Source organism: Carassius carassius, chromosome 10 (assembly GCF_963082965.1).
Source record: "Carassius carassius chromosome 10, fCarCar2.1, whole genome shotgun sequence".
Taxonomy (NCBI): domain Eukaryota; kingdom Metazoa; phylum Chordata; class Actinopteri; order Cypriniformes; family Cyprinidae; genus Carassius; species Carassius carassius.
In genome coordinates, this window is record NC_081764.1 from 34,511,378 (window position 1) to 34,537,666 (window position 26,289).

The 26,289-nt window shown below is 42.4% G+C and overlaps 1 protein-coding gene and 1 long non-coding RNA gene across 3 annotated transcripts in view; one reads left to right on the plus strand and one right to left on the minus strand.

Moving 5' to 3' along the window:
- The window catches only part of LOC132152212 (E3 ubiquitin-protein ligase TRIM7-like), a 145,074-nt gene that overhangs the window by 88,177 nt on the left and 30,608 nt on the right, over positions 1–26,289 (minus strand). The gene's annotated exons all lie outside the window — the stretch shown is intronic.
- On the plus strand, positions 6,488–8,155 carry LOC132151394 (uncharacterized). The gene is made up of 5 exons (XR_009436401.1): positions 6,488–6,603; positions 6,729–7,055; positions 7,179–7,314; positions 7,463–7,702; positions 7,955–8,155. It is a non-coding gene; the product is annotated as an uncharacterized LOC132151394 (long non-coding RNA).

Below are 26,289 nucleotides of genomic sequence, written 5' to 3' on the forward strand. Positions count from 1 at the left end.
CTGATGTTGTCTGTGGTTCAGGAGTGGCTTAACAAGAGAAATATGACAACTGTAGCCAAATTCCTTGACACGTCTGTATGCCTTGACCCCAGCATCAGTCCATTCCTTGTGAAATTCACTCAATTTCTTGAATCGATTTTGCTTGACAATCCTCATAAAGCTGCGGTTCTCTCGGTTAGTTGTGCATCTTTTTCTTCCACACTTTTTCCTTCCGCTCAACTTTCTGTTAAAGGAACACTCCACCGTTTTTTGAAATAGGGCTTATTCACATTATTTCCTACATTTAGATAGGTGGGCAAATGCATTTTTGTGTCAGTGCATGCATTGTTTTAGTTTGACTGGGTCGGCGTTAGCTTAGCTTAGCACAATGAATGGAATCCTTTGTTGCCAGCTAGCATGGCCTGAGTAAAAGTGATCAAAAAAAATAAAAAAACCACCTAATTACTTCTTGTGGCCTGCGTATTCACAACGAGTACAAATAGCGATCCAGATTAACACTAGGCGATTTCCTAGGCAGATATTGACTTGGGACTATATTATGGGGAAGCACAGGCGAAGCACTGCTGCTTAGGCGAAGCACTGCTACTTCGGTGCAGAGATATCACGCAACACATGAAATCCCACGAATTCCGTCAACATAGCGGCGTGCAACGCGTCAAAAAAAACAGAAGAAGAAGAACATACCGGCGTGACCTGCACCGAGTGTCTTCGCTTTTGGATGATTTATTTTGAGAAGTTACAGCAAACATGGTTATTACCTGCATAGCAAAAGGTTGTGAGAACAAGCAAATGACATACACGAATGTAATGTTTCACAGAATTCCACCTAATGTGGAACTGAGAAATAAATGGCTAGCAGCTATGGAGATCTGTATATCAACGCCTCTCAACAAAATAAAGCAGTATCGTGTTTGCGCAGAACGTTTTGCACCAGAGGACTACTTTGAAAACACAGGAAGAACAAAGTGCACATGTAAGTTGTCTTTTATTTCTCTTCCTATTTAGCCTATATTGCCTGTGAAAACATCAACTCTATGTGAATACAGCTATAATATGGGTCGATCTATACATGCGTCATGATTAAAATAATCACTTACTCTGTGGACAGCTGTCCATTTGGTCCATTCGGCGTGGGGCGTTTTTTCCAGTTCACTTTGTCACACCGGAAAAAAAATCGAGTACTGCAGAATGGATCAGCGCCGTGAAATCCTCTGTAGATGTGACACAACTTCGGGCACGCTCATCTTGATCTGACGTGTTGAGCCTGGTCATCAGTGGCAAAAACATGTCCCACTCTCTACAGCATAGACACTCTATTTCCGTCGGCATAGATTGGCATATTCCCCCACATTCACACCACCAGTTCATGTTGGCTCTCATCACGAGCGATCCTCCTCCTTCTGTAAACTCTGGTTCAAATAGGTATGGTTCTGGTTCTTGACTGTCTGAGAAGTCACCCTCTTCGTCTCTCTCAAAATCAGCCATGTTCATCGCCATTCGTGTACTGTAAGGAAAATAGCCAGGCAGCTACTATTCACGCCGGTATGTTGACGGAAGTCGTGGGATTTCATGTGTTGCGTGATATCTCTGCGCCGAAGTAGCAGTGCTTCGCCTGTGCTTCCCCATAATATAGTCCCAAGTCAATATCTGCCTAGGAAATCGCCTAGTGTTAATCTGGATCGCTATTTGTACTCGTTGTGAATACGCAGGCCACAAGAAGTAAATAGGTTTTTTTTTTTTAATTTTTTTGATCACTTTTACTCAGGCCATGCTAGCTGGCAACAAAGGATTCCATTCATTGTGCTAAGCTAAGCTAACGCCGACCCAGTCAAACTAAAACAATGCATGCACTGACGCAAAAATGCATTTGCCCACCTATCTAAATGTAGGAAATAATGTGAATAAGCCCTATTTCAAAAAACGGTGGAGTGTTCCTTTAACATGCTTGGATACAGCACTCTGTGAACAGCCAGCTTATTTGGAAATGAATGTTTGTGGCTTACCCTCCTTGTGAAGGGTGTCAATGATTGTCTTCTGGACAACTGTCAGATCAGCAGTCTTCCCCATGATTGTGCAGCCTAGTGAACCAAACTGAAAGAAGGGGCGTAGCAACCGGGGGGATGGGGGAGGGGGTGTACTTTTAGAAACAGGTGTTTCTGACCCCTGCTATTTTTTTTTTTCAGTTCCAGCGTGAATATTTCCAGCAGTGTTCTCTGATTTGTTACTTAGATTTGAGTGAACTAACATTCAGCCAATCACAGAGAGAATCATCTCTTGGGCACGTCTGTTATGAGCTTCAAATCTCTTGCTGCTCTTGTGAACTTGGACGATTACATCCTTTTTTCAAACACACACTGTAAGTATGTTACAGTATGTCGCGATGACACAAATCACGCGATAAAGTTTTCATGTTATAATTTAACCTACTGTAACATCAAAAGACAACAGAACCCATATGGACCTCATCATTGCACCGAATATCTTAAAATACTTCATCAAATTTTATTGTTTTAATTAATTACTGCTACTTTATGTCCTAACTGGTCTGTAGGAAATGCAGGCTGTGACGTCACTGACAGAGAGAGAGGACAGTTGCTCAACCTCTACAGAAAGTGTACAGCTGAGATTTGTATAAAAAAAACAGATTGACTATTTTATGGCAGTGTTTTGTTAATTGGAACTGCTTGCCAATACTTTAAGTAATTGCACATCAATTTAATTCCTTAAATCAATTTAATTCCATTAAACAAAAGATCAACCATCAATCACCTTTATTTATATAGTGATTTCAATAAAACAGACTGTGTCAAAGCACTGAACAGTATCAAATAGGAGAATAGAGTAATTTATAATGACAAGATTAAAATCAATTTCCAGTTAAAGGCATTTTATTATTGAATGCAGAGACATCATTGTCTAGGTCAGCTCAGTTTAAATAGGATATGTGTAATCAAATCAATGATAATTACTAGAAAATAAGATAACATTTTCTATTTTATGTTCAAACTGTTAAATAAAATTAGTTTCATGTTTAAAGGCTGTGTTTTCCAATAGTGTTAACTACTGTATTGTAGGCTATTTATGGGTTGCTAAATATACATCTAATGAAAAATTATGAAGTTGTTTAACTATGGAAATGGTAAATGAGTCAATAAATGAGTGATCCCTGCCCCCTATGTGCTATTTATATCTGTTGTTTTTAATATGTTTTTTGAGGAAGTGTCAGTCATGTGTGAGGAAGGGAGGGAAAAAGAGGAAGAGAGAGAGGGAGATGAGGGAAAAAGTGAGGAAGCATATGAGAATCGAAGAGAAGAGAGAACTGATTTGATGAACAGGGAAGAATTTCCAGACTCTGATCAACATTTCTCGGCAACAAAACCAAACCACCCCGATCCCAAATTTATCATAAAGCAGACACTGTCAGACCGTACCCTTTTATTTCAGACACAGTGGTACAGCAAATTTAAATGTCTCCATGTCTTCCCATTTCCAAATGTTGAAGGGTTTTTGTGTTTTTATTGTAGTAAAGCTTTTAAAACACAAGTATCTTCCCTTGTGAAAAATACAGAACCAGGATTTGTTTCATCTGGTTTCAAGAATTGGAAGAAATCTCTTGAAAGATTTGGTTCACATGAAAAATCAGATTGTCGCAAGACAGCAGTAACAACATATGTATATGAAGACAGATCAGTTAAGGCACAGCTGTGTAGTGTTCAGGCATCACAACATGATAAAGCGAGAGCAAATCTGTTAAAAATCATTGGTTCTGTGCAGCTGTCGGCAAGGCAGGGTTTGGCCCTAAGAGGGCATGATGATAGTGAGGGAAATCTTCATCAGGTGCTAAAATACAAGGCAGAAGAAGATCTATGTCTCAGTAAGTGGTTGTCAGGTAGAAACGACTACACTTCTGCTCAAATTCAGAATGAGCTCTTTAATTTGTTGAGCAGTTCTATCATCAGAGATCGACAATATAAGATCATTCCCTCAGTTGCAGTTTTCTGTAATGATGGACGGAACGCAAGATGTTTCAGGCAAAGAGCAAGAAGCAATTTGTCTCCAATATGTAGATAATGATTTGATGATTCATGAAGAGTTTATTGGCCTTCATGAGGTATCTGTGGGTACAGGAGAGAATCTTGCAAAGGTGGTGAAAGATGTGTTGGTTCTTTTAAATTTGCCCATTTATGGATTACGAGGGCAGGCATATGATGGTGCAGCAATTATGTCTGGCAGGTATTCTGGAGCACAGGCCATCATTAAAAAGGAACAACCTCTTGCCCTATACATCCACTGTGGTGCCCACTGTGTAAATCTCATTACACAGCATGCTTGTACTGTCCACGTGTTATCCACAGTTCTTTACAGGGGTTTCATGAGTTAGGTATTTTGTTCGGGAAGTAAGGTTAATTTAAATCTTTGTTCAAGGAAGTTGCACAATCTGTTCAAGGGTCCTTTCAAACTATAAGACCCCTTTGTCCCACATGATGGACAGTTCGATCCACAATCCAGCGCTATCCAGCTAATGCTTGCTCTCAGTGAAATGGCAGCTGGCAGCACAGACACGGCTAACAGGGCAAATGGACTACATGACAGATTCCAGCAGGGTAATGCAGTTCTTGGCCTTCTGCTTGCATTAGAGGCTATAGAAGAATCGGAGAATCTCAACACATCTCTCCAAAGTTGAACACAGACCATCAGTGATATGCTTTTTGCTGTAGCCTATGTGAAGAATGCTGTTGCAAATTAAATAAATTCAGAGAGGTTTCAAATAGTCTACACCAAAGCATCAGAAATGTGCCAAATCCTTGGTCTCTCTCCGATTGCACTGCCCCGTACTCGTCAGAGGTGGGTAGAGTACCCAAAAACTGTACTCAAGTAAAAGTAAAAGTACTTCCAGAAATATTTACTCAAGTAAAAGTAAAAGTACTAGTCTTGAATAGTTACTTGAGTAAGAGTAAAAGAGTATCGGATAAAAAATCTACTCAAGTAGTTAGTTACTAGTTACTTTGGGTCATATATACTGAGCCTATTTTTATTTAGATATATAGATAAAATGTATGTAATGTATGTGTGCGTGTATAAATGTATATATTTCATCAGCCTTTACTCCAATTTATGTAATTTATTATAAAACCTTGTCTGTTTACTTAAGTAACAGATATAGGTGTCATGCCATAACATATTTTTAATACGACTGACTTTATATTAAATGTAAATTTAACATTGAAAGTTAATGTGATATAAATATTGCTACTAATCTTTCATTGTTCAGAAAGAGAGCAAATAACATTTACATTATTAAAGATCATTTTCACTGACAGTCTAGATTTCAATCACTCTGAGAAACTCCCATTAAAATCACTGAAACTGTTAACACTGTGAAATCAATATCTTAATTAAAGATTCGTACACACATCTGCACTTAGTTGTTTCTGACGAGAGAATTCGCCAGAAAGAGGTATTCAGTCAGTGAGCGAGTGAAGGAAGCACCGGCATTTTAGCGATGACTCATCGAAACACCTCTGATTGGCCAATGCTTTAATAAGCCCCAAAGAATCATGTGTGATTGGTTATAATGCGCAGCGCTGTAAAAACACATCTATCTCTGGCTCAGCGCCAGCAAGCAATCACAGATCTGAATTTAGCAGCTGATGATATGACTCGCTGAGTTCTCATGCCGGTGTGATTGTATTAATATTAATAAAATCTTAATCGGCTATTTTTTGTCTTTTGGGAGCTGCATTCAACTTGACTCCCCTCTGTTATAAGCCACACACGTACAACAAACTAATGTCACAGTGGTATCGTGTACTGTAATCGAATGTAGCACACGTGGTGTTCATCTAATAAGGATCTCCATCGCTAGCAAATAATAACCTTTGCAGATTTGCTTTCAATTCAGTGCAGTTCCAGCCACGTTTCAACGCTGCTGATGTTAAACGTTACAACTCCGAGTGAACCGCTTCAGACGCTCAGCGCGTGCGGCAGGGAACTGAACGAATCATTCAAACTGATTCATGAACCAATTCACTCGTTTGCCAATTGGTTTGATCAAGCCTTTGAACAGAATTGACTCAAAAGAATGAATCATTCGCGAATGGGCATCGCTCATTGCCCAGAGAAAAGTAGACGGCGCGTTTGGAATAAACTGAAGCATTTATAACATTTATTGCATTAAGATAAAGTAACGAGAGGAGCGTCGCCCACAGTAACGAAGTAAAAGTACAGATTTTCCCCCAAAAATTTACTCAAGTAAGAGTATAAAGTACCCATCTTTAAATATACTCCAAAAAGTATTAGTTACCCCAAAAAATTACTCAAGTAAATGTAACGAAGTAAATGTAACTCGTTACTACCCAACTCTGGTACTCGTAATCCTTCTAAACGTCTAACTGGTCAGGTCCATTTGCAATATTGATAATTTAAGAAACATTTGTGTTGGATAAAAAGTGAGTTACATCAGTTATTAACTCAATGTGTAAGTGCAGTCTATCACAGATATATGACAGAGGAGACTGACTCTTGTCTGGATGTTACAGGGACAGATTATGTTTATCTGCTGTAGAGTAACTGATGAAGGAATGCTGCCATCAAAGGATTTGTGTAAGTACACTACAAAAATAAATGAAACATTTTAAATCTTAAGTTGTATTTTATTTTAATTAATGTAATTTTAAACAACTATTACACCTCTTTTCTTATTCTTGATTTCTGTGCATTTGCTGCAGATCTTTTGTGGTGGAGCAGGACCTGCAAGGAAAGGTGAAAAAGGGGGTAAACCTGAAACAAAAGAATAATGTAATGACTTTTTGTATTGTGTATGTGTATTTTTGTAGGGCATGAAAATGTCTGTAGACTGGTGTGTGCACTGAGGATGGAGAAGACCACAGCATCATCCTGGAAATGATCGAGAGTCACAGATGAGACGCTCCATCACTCCAGCTCTTACTGTCTCATCAGGACCAGATCCTGCTGTGGTGTCTTCATCCTCAGTGACCCCAGAGCCAGTGAGAGCATCAAGAGAAAGACCACAAGACACTGAGGATGTGATTTTGGTAAAGTTTGTTCAACTGGTTACTGTTTAAACAACGAAGGCTGACTTTCAGATGCTTCAAAAGCATCATCCAAAAATTTGATGGAGCTTTTATCTGAAGTGATTGACAGTGCTATTATTACAGGGGCCTACAATCCCCTGATCAACCTGGAGAAGAGAGCCTTGCTCAAGGACACACTGGTGTTCCTGTGGCTCAAGTGGTAGAGCATTGCGTTAGCAGTGCAAGGTTGAGGGTTCGAATACCAGGGAACACATGTTAAGTAAAAACTGTTAGTCTGAATGCACTGAAAGTCACTTTGGATAAATGTATAATTTATTTATAAATTTGAACTACTTCAGTGGTTTAGCCCACTACTAAAGTAATAAATCAATGCATGTACTTGTAAATTCTGTGTAAATGTTTTTCAGGTAGTCGTGCTCATGGGGTGCAGGCACACGAAAGTTTGGAGCAGACACAGCAGTCAGATTGTCCTGCACGTGTTCTTCTGCTCTCGCTTTAAAGTTGTGTGGTTCAGAGAGCCGTCATCAAGGTCTTCTTCATCCTGTTGCTCAACCACATCCCCGTTGAAAAGAGTGCGATTGTGAAGCGCAGCAGCAGAACTGTATCAGCTGTGTTCAGATGGCAGGAGGATGTTGGGTTCACAATCTGTAAATACATGATTGTTAGAACAATAAGTTTGAATGAAGCTTTGTATCATGTGTTGTTGACTTGTACATGTATGCATTTATTGTGATTCTAACTTTATATACATTATTTTAATCATTTAGACATGTTTTTTGTTGTCAGTAAATAACATATAAATATTTTATCCATTCATGTATTAATTGCTTGACTGACAATGGATGGCCGACTGCATTTATTTAACTAGTATATATTCATGTATAGCTGTGTCACAAAAGAAAATAAATTTGGCTTCTTTTACTAAAATGTCATTTCAAGAAAAAAAATTATATAATTATTGGTTGGCATTTATCGTTATTATTGCATGGTAAGTGTTGGGGTGGCCAAAAGATGCAATTCATTATGGGGTAATGTTCATTTTCGAGTGGTAATACTTACATTTTTAGAGTGTCAAATCAACAGTCTTCTCCAAAGGTGAGATCTTCGAGCAGCTGAACGAAGTACCCTTTGTGCAGATATTTCAGAGTCGCTGTGAGGTGTTTGTGCACCTGACCCTCTTTTTTATTATTATTGCCAAATTATTTCATAAAAGATCATGGTAAGATGGGTGTATCTAACAATAAACGATCATAATGCCATAAAACAGCAAATAAAAAATAAAAAAATCATGTTTTCATCATATACTATACAAGAAAAACATTTTTCACGTAAAATAATTGAAAAAATATTCAAGAGATAATGATTTTGGGTTTTCAAATTATAAAAAAATGCTTTAAGGATAACACTTGATCACATTAGTGGAGTTAAAAATATAAAAAAAATTAAATCAACATATTGGCTATACTAAAATCACAAAATAAAAAGGCAGCCGTTTCTGCAAAATGTTCTTCATTATCAAGATAATTACAAATACATTAATTAAACCTGTCACTTATGTCTTTTACGTTTTTGTGCTTGTTTTAACTTTGTAGATCACATAATATTTGCATTCATACTTCATACATACGCATTAAGGCTGTAGAGTATAAACTCTTTTAGCGCTCGTTAAGTTAGTACTTATTGAAATTAAGTGCCTAATTAAAGGGTATGCGGTTTCGAACGCATCCCGACAAAGTCTCGTTTTGACATCTCGCGTGGTTCTGTGTGATTTGAACAACTTCAAGTTACACCTCCTACTTCAAGTTACGCCCCCGTCATGCAGTCTGCAGACAAGAGCGGTGCGGTAGCTCAGCCACACTCAAATTCGAGGCCAATCTTCCAGTAAACAACAATCATACACTTTCATAAAAGCGTTATACAAAGTTATCTGTACCTGGATGATTTTAAATTACACTTGAACAGCAATCGCGGACACGTGCAGCATAACTACAGACGCGCGACGACGTAACCTGACATTTCTTAAACCTCTCATGCAGCAGATATATACTTCGCGAAACATAAGTATTTAAACCCCCTCAACCATCACCTAGTTACAATACATTTAATACATTTCTGATATAATTTCAGTGCAGTAACCAACTAAAGCAGTTGAGTATTTGACACGCTTAAACCTGCTTCTGTTCAGCTCATTCAGTCTGACATAAACCCTACTAAACCAGACAAGATCCATTAGAAACCTGTTCTCGCTTATCTTTCTATCACTTACCTGTATCAGGTGTGTCTAAAAGGGTCTTTGAACGATTCAGTATTCTTTTGTTTTTATTGTTACAGGAGTCCGTGTGGTTGCAGATCGAGTTAGTTTCACTTTCTCGTAAATCTAGAAACAACATACTATTAAATTGCCAACAGAACGCCGCACTCTGGTGGTGCTTACGTGTCATTACATGCTGAACAACATTGCTTCAATACTGTAAGGAAAATGTTTCATAAATGTATATATAATATAATACAGCGAATGTAATGAAATGAATGACGCCGAAGACACTCTGAAGAATAAAATTCGTAAAATCAGTAACCTACGTGTTTTTGGATTAAGTTTGGTCAGTCACTGGTATCTGTACTGATCAATGTTTAAAAAATTACGCTGTTCATTCGATGACTTACTTTTGACTTACTGAACATGTTCATTCTAGGTACAATCTATAAGGATAAAAATTCAATTAACCCTTCTGTTAAAGGGATAGTTCACCCAACAACGAGCATTCTGTCATCATTTACTCACCCTCATGTCGTTCCAAACCTGTATGAGTTGCTTTCTTATGTTGAACATATATATATATATACAGTACAGACCAAAAGTTTGGACACACCTTCTCATTCAAAGTTTTCTTTATTTTCATGACTATGAAAAACTATGAATTAACACATGTGGAATTATATATGGAATTATATACATAACAAAAAAGTGTGAAACAACTGAAAATATGTCATATTGTAGGTTCTTCAAAGTAGCCACCTTTTGCTTTGATTACTGCTTTGCACACTCTTGGCATTCTCTTGATGAGCTTCAAGAGGTAGTCACCTGAAATGGTCTTCCAACAGTCTTGAAGGAGTTCCCCGAGAGATGCTTAGCACTTGTTGGCCCTTTTGCCTTCTGTCTGCGGTCCAGCTCACCCCTAAACCATCTCGATTGGGTTCAGGTCCGGTGACTGTGGAGGCCAGGTCATCTGGCGCAGCACCCCATCACTCTCCTTCTTGGTCAAATAGCCCTTGATGCCTTCAGTGTGACTCTACAATTTTCATGGTCATGAAAATAAAGAAACTCTTTGAATGAGAAGGTGTGTCCAAACTTTTGGTCTGTACTGTATATATATATTGAAGATTGCTGGTAATCAAACAGTTGGTGGGTGCCTTTGACTTGCATGGTAGGAAAAGAAAATACTGTGAAAGTCAATGGCAACCACCAACTTTAAATTGTCCTAAATGGACAGACACAATCAGCTGCAAGTGTTATTGGCAAGATAAATAATGCATTAGTATATTAGTATATTTAGTATAAGTTATATTCTTACTTCACATTATGATGCATTTAAGCCACAGCCATATCACTCTGCAACCTTAAGACTGGTCGCCCACTGAAGCTAAGCAGAGTTGAGCTGGTCAGAACCTGGATGGTAGATCTTCTGGGAAAACTAGGTTGCTGTTGTTAGGTGTTAGTGAGGCGAGGAGGGGGCGCTCACCCTGTGGTCTGGGTGGGTCCTAATGTCCTGAGTATAGTGAGGGGGGCAATATACTCTAAAAAAAAAGCACCATCTTGTGTATATATGATGAGATGTTAAACTGAGGCCCTGACTCTCTGTGGTTATTAAAAAGCTCAAGGCACTTCTTGTAAAGAGTAGAGGTGTATCCCTCTACTGGCCTTTTTCAATCATGGCCTCCTAATAATCCCCATCTTCTTGATTAGCTCTATCTCTCTCTCCTCTCCACCTGTAGCTGGTGTGTGGTGAGAGCATTTTGTGGCTGCTGTCACATCATCCAGGTCATTAATTCATTCATTCAAGAAGTAGAAGATGTAACTGGTACTGAAAACATTCTTCTTCACACACTTGGCCAGTTTGCATGGTCCAAACTAAAGAGAAGTGGTTCTGAAGCCAGAGATGCTGGAGTCTTTGTTAACGGGGGAGAATGTTATTGCAGAGCATGCACCAGCAGACTATGATACAAGTTCTTTCCACAGGCAATCAGACTGTACTGAACTTGTACCAGTTACACCACACACAACCCTTCGACCCATTTTTAATTCTCTTGAATATCTCTTGTCTTAATATGCTACTTTAGCCGTCTTTATGCTGTATACTCCAGTAAAGTATTATACATGATTTTGGATAATAAATTATTGTGAATATTCTGTATTAGGTATGTTTGGTAAAGACACCATTTGGTTTTGTAAAAATACATATAAGTTCAATTACTGAAGATATGAACATTTTGTCGTATTAATTACATTTGGGAAAATAATATGCTAGAATGGTACCATTGCATATACTTAGTTACATAGATGCTCTCAAATACATTATATATCCCAAATTTCAGGTACATTAAAGGCAGGCTAAAAGAGGCATTAAGAGTCTGCATGGACTATATTGCTGCTGGCACTAAGGAAAGGAACCAAGGAAAGATCAACATGAATCCAACATGTACTGTATAATTATGAAGATGAGCATGCAAGAGGACAAAGATGACAGAGCTCTTTCAACAGTTATTAACAGAATACATTAATAAATGACAACTGACAATGCACATAAATAAATACTTAAAGAAGTTAAACTAAATAGAATCTGAAAAAAAAATTCTTGAAGTTCTTGAAGATCAAGTCACATGATATATCTGAGTTAAGTAGGACCGCTGATCTCTCCCTCCGCGCCACCAAGGAGACTGCCAGAGCGATTGAGGGGTTCAAGGCAGCTATGGTGTCCGCGGAGAGGCACTTATGGTTGACCCTGTCCGATATGAAAGAGCCGGACAGGTTCTGCCTCATGGACGCCCCGATTCAGCCTACTGGCCTGTTCGGTGACGCAGTCAATTCTGTCGTCGACAGGTTTCAGGAGGCCCGCAAACAAGCGGCGGCGTTCCATAAGTTCCTCCCTCGTCGCTCTCTCGGGGCATCTGGGCGGGAGATGCCCCAGCTGCACCCTAGCTTCTCATATCGCGAGGCCCAGAAACAGAGCGTCACCTCTTGTGCTGCTCCGCGTCGTGAACGAGAGTCCCAGCTATGCTCTCGGCCGAGGTCTTCTGGGCCCAAACAAGATCTTAGGGCAGTCATAGAAGCTAAGAAGTCCTCGGCCAAGAAACCCTGACGCCAAAAGCCCAGGGTTTCAGAGGGCAGCCTCTGCTGGGGTAGAGTGGTACACACCACAGTACACGGTGCCCGTCTCGCCTCAGCACCCTCTGGGGGCCGGTCTGCCAACCCTGCCAGTGTTCCAGGGCGCAGCGGTCCCCAGCGAGCATCGGTCTCAGTATCTTCCGCCCGTGCGCGTAGCGGGCTGAGACGCTCGCCACCCCTCCGGGGGCCTCTTACACCGGAAATCAGTCTCGAGAGACTGATTCCCTTAGTAGATTATTTAGCGGCGTGGAAACTACTGCCAAATGTATCTCAATGGGTCCTGCACACAGTAGAAAAAGGCTACCGTATTCAGTTCGGCTCTGCGCCGCCAATATTCAACGGGGTCATCCCGACGATAGTCGGCCCCAGGCAGGGTCTGGTTATGGAACAGGAAGTGAAAACCCTATTAGAGAAGGGGGGCATCGAGGTGGTCCCTCCTCAAGACAGGGAGTCAGTACAGTCAATACAGCCAGTATTTCATAGTTCCAAAAGTTGGATGGGGGGTTGCGTCCGATTATAGACTTGAGGTTCTTAAATCGTTCAGTTATGAGATTGAAGTTCAAAATGATCACAATCAAGCATGTTGTAGCTCAGATCAGGTCCGAGGACTGGTTTGTCACAATAGATCTCAAAGATGCATACTTCCACATATCCATCCTTCCACAACTCAGGAAGTTTCTGAGGTTCGCTTTCGGGGGCGAAGCCTACCAATATCGAGTACTTCCCTTTGGCCTTGCACTCTCAACCCGCACATTCACAAAAAGTGTAGACGCGGCTCTGGTCCCCCTGCACATGCAGGGCATCCGCATTCTCAACTACATCGACTATTGGTTGATTTTAGCTCAGTCAGAGCAGGTTGCGGCTCGACATCGACATGTCGTTCTCGCACATATGGGGGAGCTAGGTTTGAGACTGAATGCCAAGAAGAGTGTACTTTCTCCGGTTCAGAGAACCACCTATCTAGGCGTAGTATGGGATTCGACCACGATGCAGGCACGATTGTCCCCTGCTTGTATTGAGTCGATCCTCATCTCAGTCGAGAGAGTCAGAGAAGGCCAGTCACTTACTGTCAAACAATTTCAGAGATTGTTGGGTCTGATGGTAGCTGCGTCCAACGTGATACCTCTTGGCCTGCTGTACATGAGACCCCTACAGTGGTGGCTCAAGAACAAGGGAATTTCCCAGAGGGGCAATCTACTTCGCGCTGCCTCCGTGCCTTAGACATGTGGAAGAAACCTTGGTTCTTGAATCAGGGCCCGGTGCTGGGAGCTCCTTGTCGGCATGTAATACTAGTGACGGATGCATATCTCACCGGCTGGGGTGCAGTCATGAGTGGCCACCCTGCCCGTGGTCTGTGGAGCAGTCGCCATCTAACATGGCATATCAATTGTCTAGAAATGCTAGCAGTTTATCGTGCACTGAAGCACTTCCTCCCAGACCTTAGGGGTCACCATGTGTTGGTGCGCACCGACAACTCATCGGTGGTCTCTTACATCAACCACCAGGGAGGTCTGCGTTTGTGCCCTTTGTACAAGCTGGCGCACCAGATCCTGGTGTGGTCCCAGAGCAAACTCCTCTCATTAAGAGCAGTATATATTCCTGGGAAACTAAATATGGGAGCAGACATATTGTTGAGGCAGGGGCCGAGGCCCAGGGAATGGAGGCTTCACCCCGAGGTGGTGAAGCAGATATGGAGAGTATTAGGCAGGGCTCAAGTAGACCTTTTTGCGACTCAAGAGACATCACAATGTCCCCTTTGGTTCTCTCTAGTTCATCCAGCTCCTCTGGGACTGGACGCTATGGTAAAGACCTGGCCGAGGCTTCGTCTGTACGCCTTTTCCCCCTATTGCTCTGCTCCCGGGAGTTCTGGCGAGAGTACGCCGGGACGGGGTCCGTCTGTTATTAGTAGCCCCGTTCTGGCCGGGCCGAGTATGGTTCGCAGACCTGGGGCCTCATTTATAAAACTGTGAGTAGGATCCTTACTAAAAATCTACGTACGCACAAAAGCCAAAAAATAGCGTAACCAAAAAAATATTCAGATTTATAAAACCTTGCGTACGCACACCTGCACGCAATTTTCTGATAATTCTGATAATTTGCGCACGCAAAAAAAAAAAAAAAAATGTACCGCCCTTTATCCGCCAGCATTCAACCATATATAGACAATGCAAATTACCTCATTGGCCATGCATATTAAAAGGAGCAAGGAAATTTGTGTTTTTTAAAAACAAAATCATGGCAGCAATGGAGAGCATGGGCAAGAAGCGAAATTTCTCTGAGGCAGAAATAGAGGTTCTTGTGAGTGAGGTGGATGAAAGGAAGGCTATTTTGTTTGGTGGCCACAGCAGTGGAATTACCAATAAAAAAAATATTTAGAATGGCAACACATCACTGCTGCGGTAAATGCAGTTGCTTCGGCAAACAGGACGGTTCCAGATGTAAAAAATAAGTGGTCCGATCTTAAGGTGGGAGCAAAGAAACGGCTTGCCTCTCACCGACAGAGTGTGTGTGCGACTGGTGGGGGCAAAGGCACCCCCGATTTGTCCCCAATGGAGACCCGAATGGCCTCGATTCTCGGCCAAACCAGTGTGTGTGGCATTGTGTCTGAGAGGGACGGAGACACAGATGTGCTGGATACAGGGGAACCAGGTAAATAACTTTATTGCTTGTGTGCTCAATTAAACAAAATAAGTTATACAATTGGTTTAGTCCTTATTCTTGCAGAGTCTGCGGGTGCCCAGTGTGACGAAACTCCCAGCGCAGAGTCTGCAAGGGCTATGGAGTTTCCAAAGGGTCCCCAGCACAAGTGCATCCCGACCGTATGGCACGGCTGGAAGTGGCCGGGTGCTGACTGAGGCTGTTCTGCAGACACAGAGAGACACCATTAATGCAATTACTGTAATCGCAGATGAGCTTAAGCAAACAAGGGTTGTGCTGGGTGACATTGCATCTACATTAAAAGATCTTGTTCAAAAATGAACCTTTGCACTGTTGTTCTTCACAAATGGCGCATTGCTTCCTGACGGAGCCTTGCTCCCTGATGATGTCCTTCTTGTTGGGGAGGGGGGTGTGGGTCAGGCTCTTCATGCTGGTGTTGTGGTAGGTCGGGAGGAACAGGGATACCATTCATCAGTGCAATGTTGTGTAAAATAGCGCACAACATGATGATCTGGCATACTTTTTTTGGTTGATATAAAAGTCTACCACCCGAAGCATCAAGGCAACGCCATCTACACTTGAGGAGGCCAATGGCTCTCTCAAATACTGAGCGCGCACGAGCGTGGGTATCATTAAAGCGCACTTCTTCTGCGCTCTGAGGGTTTGAGAATGGGGTGAGTAACAGATTATTTGTACAATAGGCTTTAACTGTTATGTAAAAACAATTATATGCATTTACTTACCCAGAAGCCAGCCATCGCGAACGGCACCTGCCCTAAGTAGATTCCCTACACTGCTGTGCACTAGAATAAAAGACTCATGTATAGAACCAGGCCACCGTGCCACAACATTCCTTGGAGTCAAGTTGGCGTCACATATAATTTGCACATTTATTGAATGCACATGTTTGCGATTCACATAAATTAATTCATCTACATATGGAGCCCTTATAGCAATATGAGTGCAGTTGATTGCGCCGATTACATTTGGGAAACCGGACATTGCTGCAAATTGCCTTTTGATATTGGCCTGTTCTCCAACAGTGTAAGGAAACTTTATGTATCGATTGGTCATTTGAATAATCCCTTTCAAAACTGCAGGCATTAATGAGCTTAGGGATGGCTGTGAAATCCCAGACCTATGACAAATTAATAGGAATGTTAAAATCAATAAGGTTTTGCTTAAAAAAAAAGTACACTTAGTTACCTGTCGCCTATTTTCCGCTGATATGTCCCGGTTGCCAAAAATCCTAATACTGGAAGTACTTGGGTTGGTACCGGGATGGCGCAGTTCCGTGTCTTTGTAATGCTGGGCCAAGTTCAGCACACAGATCCAAGAGCATGGCTCTAGGAAATCTAAAGCGGCTTATTAGCCACTCATCATCATGGGCTAGGAAATCCTCACGGTCCCTGAATACTCTTTTCCCTCCGAAGTCTGCCATTGGCATTGTCTTCCAGCAGTGCCAGCGCATCCATCATACAATATGCACTTAAGTGTTGCTGAAGTAAGGCTATTTATGTTTTCAGCTATCAGATTTAATCATTTACACCTTATCACATTAATCACATAATGAGTGATAGGCCTACATCCATTTAAGAATGGAAGTGAAAGAAATTACATTTACGTACTTTCAGCATATAGTTCCTTTTATGTCTTTAAACTAAACATGCATGTATGTATCTTTAGAACCCATAATGGTGATTTAATGTCATTTGTATTTTTTGATGTAACCGGGACCTATGAGCAACTTGTAAATATTGTAAATATTGAAATATGTCAAAGTAAATTTTGGCATTTTGCAAAGGGTTAATTCCCTTTGTCCGCAGTCAGTTCCTCAACTCACCATCAGTCTCGCCAAACTGCTTTGTCTTCAAAATGTGCGTACGCATGGGTCAGAGTTTGCGTGTAGGTGCGCATATTTTCACGTCATGTTTTTTTTTATAAATCAATAAGTCAGGGGTCATCAACTATATTTGTCAAAGGGCCAGAATTTTTCTCTGCAGACACTGTAAGGGCCAGATACTCGTAATATAAAATAAAATTCGAATTGTATCCTAATATGTTATTATTTGATATACTAATTCTAATTCCAAATTTATGTTATTTTTTACATCTTACCTGTACTGCAGCAAGCTACCAGGGGGCGATAGCGATATTTTAGGCTTCATATTTGTGAGGCTGTCAAGCTGTCCATCACTGTCACATGCAGGTCTTAGTTTGTGGAGAACACTAGAAGAAAGGCCTTCTGAATATTCGAAAAGTTGATTAGAACCTAGTTTTAATGAAGAATGGACTGATTTGTACGTATTCATATAGTGCCTACAGTTAGAAATGCTGTACCTGTGTTGCTTTTTTTCCCCGTTAGATTAAAAAGTAAATAAATATGGAACGGACCCGAATATTCGTTCGGTGGGTTGGTATTCGATTTGAAAATTTGACAATCGAATATTTTTTTTTTTTTTTTCACCTGGGATCCCCCGCGAAACGGTTCTCATTCCCCCTTGAATAAGTCCGGTGAGACACTGGCTGTGCGAGCGTCTCAGCTGCGTGGCGTGTCCGTTTTTATTTCGGCTCCCATATTTAACAGGTTGGAGTTTACACACAGACACGCGTCTCAGGCGCGCTCGAGCCACGCGGAAAACGCACGCATGCTAGAAATAGAACCGACGCGTTTCCAACGGGAGTGTTCTCTGGCTAGAGCGCAGAACAGCGGAGTTTGTATGGACCAAAGTGCATGTCTGAGCTTGTGTTTTGTTGCTTTGACATTGTGGAAAATAGAATAATAGAAACAAAATGTATTAGCATTTTTACCCGTCTAAATTAATCTCGTTTTTCTTTATTTAAATTTCGTTTTTTCTTTATTTAAATTTCTTTTTTCTTTATTTAAATTTCGTTTTACTTTATTTAAATTTCGTTTTTTCTTTATTTAAATTTCGTTTTTCTTTATTTAAATTTTGTTTTTTCTTTATTTAAATTTAGTTATTCTTTATTTAAATCTACCCTTACTGTGCCAATTTGTTAGTCAGAAAAATATTAGACTACCTTAAAAGTATTGCTTAATTTAACAGACCTGTGTGTGTGCGTTTTATATCACTAGTGCAGTGTTCGTTCTAGGAGCATAAGCCCTGCCCGCGTGAGGTGCGCTGCTTCCTGCTCGCGCTGTTCTGAGTGACTGTAGTTTACTAAAATTTTATTAATTTTGAATGTGTCGAGTCTAGCGTGTCCATCTATATTGCACCAAATGCGACACTGCACTCCCTTGTGAAGTCGATTGGATGAACAGTTCTCGAATAAAAATGCAAACGGACATACAGACACAGATTCCTGCCTTTATTAGAGAGAAAAATATGTACAGCCCCTCTCTCCGAAGCTTTGAATAGTCGATGTTCATTACTACCGAAGCTCAAAAAATGGTATTCGGACCAGCCCTAAACTTTTTCCTCTTACAAGGCTATTCCTGAATTCAGTATTATTCTGGGGGCCAGATGGAAATCTCTGGCGGGCCGGATTTGGCCCGCGGGCCGCCAGTTGACGTTGCATCCTGTAAGTCTTCTAACCGCTGTGCCAAGAGAAATCTGAATTACCCACTGAATCTTGTAGACTTTGTTGAATAAATTTGTCCCGTTGCTTTTATGGACTCTATATGTGCTTCTCCCTTGACTTCATGCCTCCACGTCCCCCCGATAGCCATATAGACAGTAAAAGATTGCCTGCAAGCTTCTCCTCCTGTCCATATGGTAATTTCTCTACTGTGCGACAGAGAGTTGCAGGTTATGACGCAATCATTAGCCTATTTTTTTTTTTACAAAAACTGCTTCTACGGGGCCACAACGTAAGATACAAGGTAAGGAGGCCTTTTATACATTTTTTTATTTCTCTAGAAATAATGAATGGACAAATGGAGTCTTTAAAAGCCTCAGATGTAAAGTTATTCGCTGTCAAAGTGACGCAAAAATGAATGGAAGTCAATGGAATGCCAACATCAGGTGGGGGTCCGCTAGCCAATGGCGGCGCCCAGGGGTGCTTCAAAAAAATATGAAACCCTGCCCCCCTGGGTGGCACCTGGGGTGGCCAATCGGAAGTTGGACACCACTCTGGCTCTGCCACTGCATTTTGTACAAAATAAAAGCCTTTCAAAAAAGTCCAATAAAGATTAAAGTACAATAGTGTGATAAACAGTGCAAAATATCTCCACATTTTATTTAATATTGTGAAAATATTTTAACTCAAAAACTTACTCTCAGAAAAAAATTACTCAAGATAAATGAGGCCTACAGTTAATCAGAAGCTAATATAAGTACAAAACCAGTCCTAAATGAAAGAAAATCTGTTGTAAAGAGACTGAATCCAATGTTTGGTGATAGCACGAGTAATTATAAGCAATTATTTGAGGCCGGTAATTTTTTCTACCGGGAACACCACAAGTGTGACACTGTGCCATTTTGTAAAAAATAAAAGCCTTTCAAAACAAACATCCCAATTAAACATCAAAATACACTAGAGTGATAAACTGCAAATTTTCACGTTTTATTTAATATTGTGAAAATTATTCATAAATAAGGCTTTTACACTCAAAAAAAATGGTGTCTACTCTCAGATGAACGAGGATTAAGATTAATCAAATGCAAATGTAAATACAAAACCAGTCCTAAATGAAAGAAAAGAAGTTGACAAAAAGATTGAATCCAATATTCGGTGAAAAAATAGCATGATGATTTACAAGCAATTTTTTGAGGCCGGGTCATTTTTGCCCTAGAACACAACAAGTGTTATAGGGTTTTGAACACAATACAAGGGTTAAAAACTTTACCACAGTAAAAATAAAGTTACTATGGTGAAAATATGGTAAGTGTTTTGGTCACTTGGCATGTCCTAATTAGATCGAGCTACAGCACTGTTGTAAAATCAAATTCGTTCAGTGGTTTTCGCAACTGATTTGTAAAGAAAGTCAAACTGCTCTTACTTACACATTAATCGCAGACAATCAGAGCATAACCTTAAAAAAACAAACCATCAAATAAAATAATTAACACACAACAGCGTTTAGTGAATTGATGGGTTATTCCTTTTTTGATTGGTAACAACCAGTGATGCGTGGGTTCATCCGAAATGAGCAGGTGCCTGCGGTCACCCGCGGTTACCCGTGGTTACGAGTCATCCAAAAATATTTTTAATGATATTTAGGTTGCGGTCGGTCGGGTCGTTTGAAACTGGCATGAATAGAGTGACCACCTGTCCCGCTTTACGTTGTACAGCAATTTTACCCTTTGTCCCGCCTCACGCAAATTGAGCATCTGTCCCGCTTTTTCATTTGATTGTGCCTAATAAATACACGGATACCTCCATAGGCTTACTGTTAACTTATTTCCAATAGTTCAGAGGAGAGCAATAAAAGCGTTAGTCGATAGGCTGAGTCGTACGTCAATCAAGCTGACTGGCACACAAACGCCTCCTCAACATTCAACAATCTCAATCCTTTTCGGTCAGGTTAAGCAGTCATGGCCAGTGTGGCCACAAAAAAGAGAAGATGCACTTTTAATAGCGAATGGACCACAACATACTCTTGGTTGAGACCTGTAGATGGCGAAGCAGAGAGAGCTTTTTGCATTTTATGCAAAAGCAGTTTTCTGTGGGACATGGTGGAGAATACGACGTGAGCGACATGGTGCATGTGAGTACCACAGAAAAAAAGCACATCATCAAGAAACATGCAAATCATTGCAATCGTTTTTCAATAAACCAAATGACCCACAGGCTGACAAAGTTTGGGCAGCAGAAGTGACGAGCATTTATCATGCCGTAGGCCTACATCACACACATTCATATCGTTCTACCGACTGCAGTAAGTTAGCCCCAGTAAGTGTTCCAGATTCTGAAATAGCTCAGAAAAAAAGCTGAAACTTTGGGTGATATTTTGGGTCAGGTAGTGTCTTAATCTTTTAGTCGGTGGGTTTAAAAATAAATAAAGGCGATATATTACAGAAAGCTTGAAATGTCTACTTTTAAACGAAAATATTCAAACCAAAATAAATAGGGTATAATCTGAATATGTAATCCATATGAAATGTGCATTTCTCTCTGGCGTTCACGGCGAGTCCTCATGGTCAACTTCATCTTAGCAGTGACACAAAAAACACCAGTTTGTTACTAAACAGTTCAATGTCTTTTTGCTAATTTAGACACAGTCATAATCATTACCGGTTCTTTGTGGCAAGCCTTGTGTGCGGTCATAACGCTTATTATCCTGTAGGCTATAGTCTATTTAATTAATTAAATTAATAAAAAGGGACGACGCATTTACTACTTTTAAAAAACGCGGGTCAGGAAGTGGGTCGGGTACATTATTTTTTTTTTTCTTTTTTTGCGGTCCGAGTTGCGGTCGGGTTATTTGAAAACATCGGTCGGGTGCGGGGTGTTTATACATTGACCCGCGCATAACTGGTAACAACAGTCGAAGGTAATTTAATGATGACAAACGAGACTGGTGTCATTAATACGGCTGCTTGAGGGCGCTTGATTTTGAAACCTAACTAGAGGTTGTAATTTGCTGCTGGAACAAACAGACTTTGGGGTCTCGGACCAAATGATCAATATAGCCTACAGGTGTGAGAGAAACAGATGGAACTGTGGGCCAGTGCATGGCATCAGCCATCTATGTGCGGTCTAAGAAACTCTGTTTTGGTGTCTCTGATGGTTTCTTCACACAGGAAGCTGAAAGCTGATGGCTGTCTGAGCTCATGTTCAGTTATGTTCAGCTCTTGTCACTGGTTCATTGTTTGCTGTGCAGCTGATGCTGATGTGAAGATGCTAAAGCTGAACGCAGTGCTCTGCTGCCTCTGGTGGCGCTGCTGTGTCATTACATGCTGAACAACATTTAATAACTGCTGAGTTCTTAATATAGCTGATGTAATAATATAAATGAGGCAAATACATTCTGAAGACATAACATAACAGTGTTTTTAGATTAAGTCTTTTCTGTCACTGGTATGTTTTTCAGTGTTTCAACTCTGTTGAATCAACTACAATAAGTAATCAAATGTTTATTGAATTCTATCTTATTTCTGTGATCAATATATAGGATATTAATGAAATTAACCCCTCTATGTTAAACAATTATGCCAAATGAACAGTGTTACTAATTAGATAATAAAGGCATTAGTATAAAATAATCTAATGTGATGGGTTAATGAGATCATCAAAGCTTGCATTTATTAGTAAAATTAAGATTAGTTCATTATTGTGATACCATTGTAATATCATGTTTTTGGACACTACCATGGTCATAATATCATGGTATTTTTTAAAGGTCCCGTTCTTCGTGATCCTATGTTTTAAACTTTAGTTAGTGTGTAATGTTTTTGTTAGAGTATACATAATATCTGTAAAATTCTAAAGCTCAAAGTTCAATGCCAAGCGAGATATTTTATTTAACAGAATTCGCCTACAAAAAACAGAATTCGCCTACAAAAAACGACTCGTTTGGACTACATCCCTCTAGTTCCTGCAGTAATGACGTCACAAAAACAGTTTTTTGACTAACCTCTGCCCACAGGAATACACTGTCACGCTGTCTAGTCTCTGTTTCCATGGGTGTCCACTAGTAGGCTCACTTCCCCTTAGGCACTTCACCGTGGGCACTAGAATTCCTCTAGTCTGGTCCTGTCTTCACAGTAATTGCACTCCTGTTAATTGCACCAGGTGCTGTCACTTTATTGTCATTAGCCTCCCTATAAATACTAGTCTTTCCCTGTTGTTTGTATGGAGTCCTTACCCTTCGTGTTATCAGCCTTCTCGTCTACCGAGATTCACCCTAACCTCTCGTCTTCTGAGTTCCCTTTCCTGTTCCCTCCTTTGTTTATTTGTTTGTTTATTTTTGGACTGTCTGTTTGGCTTTGACCTCTGCTTGTTTCACCACGAATTGGATTACCCTTAATTTAATAAAACTTGCGATTGGATCTACTCTCTCCTATGTCTCTCTGGTACACGAATCATCACAGAAGGACTCCTTCTAAAAGAGATCAAGCGGTATGTCTATTCATATTTCCTCCCCAGTCACCGAGCGGGTGAGGAATGGTTTTGAGGGTACTCGCCTGGTTGTGTTTCGTGGGACCAGGGGAGGTCGCTCAGGAGTGAGTGGTCAAGAGAAGGTCCGGCATCACTCTCCAATATGGCCCCCCGTCGACCCTGAGTTCGGATAGGAGCCGCCGTCTCACCATTGTGGACGGAGAGGGGAAAGGAGGCGCAAGTCTGCCCGAGCCAACGCCGCTGCACAAGTTGGCCGCCAGTCCAGTGCCGCTGCACAAGATGGCCGCCAGCCCAGCGCCGCTGCGCAGAATGGCCGCCGACCCAGCACCATTGCACAGGATGGCCGCCAACCCAGCACCACGAGGCAAGATGGAAGCCAGCCCAACACCACAGCACAAGATGGCTGCCAGCTCAGCGCCACGAGGCAAGATGGATGCCAGCCCAGCGCCACAGCACAAGATGGCCGCCAGCCCAGAGCCACTGCGCAGAATGGCCGCCGGCCCAGCACCACTGCCCATGATGGCCGCAGGTCCAGCGACACTGCACAAGATGGCCGTCAGCCCAGCGCCACGAGGCAAGATGGACGCCAGCACAGCGCCACAGCACAAAGTGGTCACCAGCCCAGCGCCTTGGTGCAAGATGGCCGCTGAGACGTTTTTGGATTATTTCTCCATGCTGTCAAAGATCCTAGAGATTCCCAGGAGTGTTCACATCACGTCTGCTGATCCAGAGACTGTTCACGTCACGTCTGCTGAGCCAGCACCACAGTACAAGATGGCCACCAACCCAGCGCCACTGCACAAGAAGGCCGCCAGCCCGGAGCCACTGCAGAGGATGGCAGCTACAGTGGGCTTTCCTGAGTTGAGTCAGGTTCCTGTTGACTCTCCAGAGTTGAGTCAGGTTCCGGTTGACCTTCCAGAGTCGAGTCATATGCCCGTTGACCCTCCAGATTTGAGTCAGGTTCCCGTTGACCCTCCAGAGTCGAGTCAGGTTCCCGTTGACCCTCCAGAGTCGAGTCATATTCCCGTTGACCCTCCAGAGTTGAGTCAGGTTCCGGTTGGCCCTCCAGAGTCGAGTCATATTCCCGTTGACCCTCCAGAGTTGAGTCAGGTTCCAGTGGACCATCCAGAGTCGAGTCAGGTTCCTGTTGACCATCCAGAGTCGAGTCAGGTTCCGGTTGACCCTCCAGTGTCGAGTCAGGTGCTCGTGGACCCTCCAGAGTCGAGTCAGGTGTTCGTGGACCCTCCAGAGTCGAGTCAGGTGCTCATGGACCCTCCAGAGTCAGGGTTAGTCACCGTTGACCTTCCAGAGTCAGATCTAGTTCCTGTTGACCTTCCAGAGTAGAGTCAGGTGCCCGTTGAATTTCCAGAGTTGAGTCAGGTTCCGGTTGACCCTCCTAAGTCGAGTCAGATGCTCGTGGACCCTCCAGCGTCGAGTCAGGTGCTCATGGACCCTCCAGAGTCAAGGCTAGTTACCGTGGACCTTCCAGAGTCAAGGCAAGTCACTGGTGATCTTCAAGGACCGAGTCAAGTCACTGGTGATCTTCAAGGACCGAGTCAAGTCACTGGTGATCTTCAAGGACCGAGTCAAGTCACTGGTGATCTTCAAGGACCGAGTCAAGTCACTGGTGATCTTCAAGGACAGAGTCAAGTCACCGGGGTTCTTCATGGGAGAATTCAAGTCACCAGTGATCTTCATGAACAAAGGCAAGTCACCACTGACCTTCATGAACAAAGGCAAGTCACAATTGATCTTCATGAACAAATACAAGTCACCAAGGATCTTCATCAACAAATGCATGTCACCAATAATCTTCATGAGCAGAGTCAAGTCAGCACCGATCTTCTGGAATCCAGTATACACACCATGGGATTACCAGAGTCTCGTCACTTCTCTGTGGAACTACCAGAGCCTCTCCACGTCTCTGATGAACTACCAGAGCCTCTCCACGTCTCTGCTGAACTATCAGAGCCTCTCCACGTCTCTGCTGAACTACCAGAGTCTCTCCTCGCCTCTGCGGAACTTCCAGAGACTCGTCATGTCTCAGTCGAACTCTCTGAGCACCCGACTGTTCCTGTTGTGGCCACAGAGGCTACCCTTAACATGTTCATGTTCTATGTTTCAGACTCGCCCAACCAGACTTGTCCTCCTGTTGGCCCGGCCGCACGGATGTGGTGGTCTTCTGCTCCGCCCTGGGGTCCTTCTGCCTCGACCACAAGCATGTGGTGGTCTTCTGCTCCGCCTTGGGGGGCTTCCGTCCCGACCACACGGTTGTGGTGGTCTTCTGCTCCGCCCTGGGGTCCGTCTGCCTCGACCACAAGGATGTGGTGGTCTTCTGCTCCGCCCTGGGGGGAGTCCGTCCTGACCACACGGTTGTGGTGGTCTTCTGCTCCGCCCTGGGGTCCTTCTGCCTCGACCACAAGGATGTGGTGGTCTTCTGCTTCGCCCTGGGGGGCGTCTGGTTCGACCACATGGACGTGGTGGTCTTCTGTTCCGCCCTGGGGGGCTTCCGCCCTGACCCCATGATTGTAGTGGTCTTCTGCTCCACCCTGGGGGGCGTCCGTCCCGACCACACGGTTATAGTGGTCCTCTGCTCTGCCCTGGTGGTCGTCATGTGATGTCCTTCTTGGACTTGTGTTTTTGTGTTTATTTTTTGTTGTACTTCTGTCTGTGTTTTTTTTTCTGTTTTCTCCTATGGACCTGGCCCTCCGTCCCTCCCCCTGATCCTCCGCTGGTCCACCTCCCTCCTGGGTTTCTAGTCTGTGTCTTTCGTTCTGTTTCCCTCTAAGGACCTGGCCCTCCGTCCCTCCCCCTGATCCTCTGCCGGTCCACCACCCTCCTGGACTCCTTGTTTTGTGTTGCACTTCTCTTGTCTCTGTTTTCCCATTTTACCTGGTCGTCTTGTCTCTGTTTCCCCATTCTACCTGGCCCTCTTGTCTCTGTTTTCCCCATTTTACCTTGCCTTCCGTCCCTCCCCCTAGTCCTCCGCCGCTCCACCTCCCTCCTGGTCTCTTTGTATTTTTGGTTTTCCCTTTTGTTTCGGGTGGAGCATCTGGCAGCTGCTCCGTGGAGGAGGGGGTAATGTCACACTGTCTAGTCTCTGTTTCCCTGGGTGTCCACTAGTGGGCTCACTTCCCTTTAGGCACTTCACCGTAGGCACTAGAATTC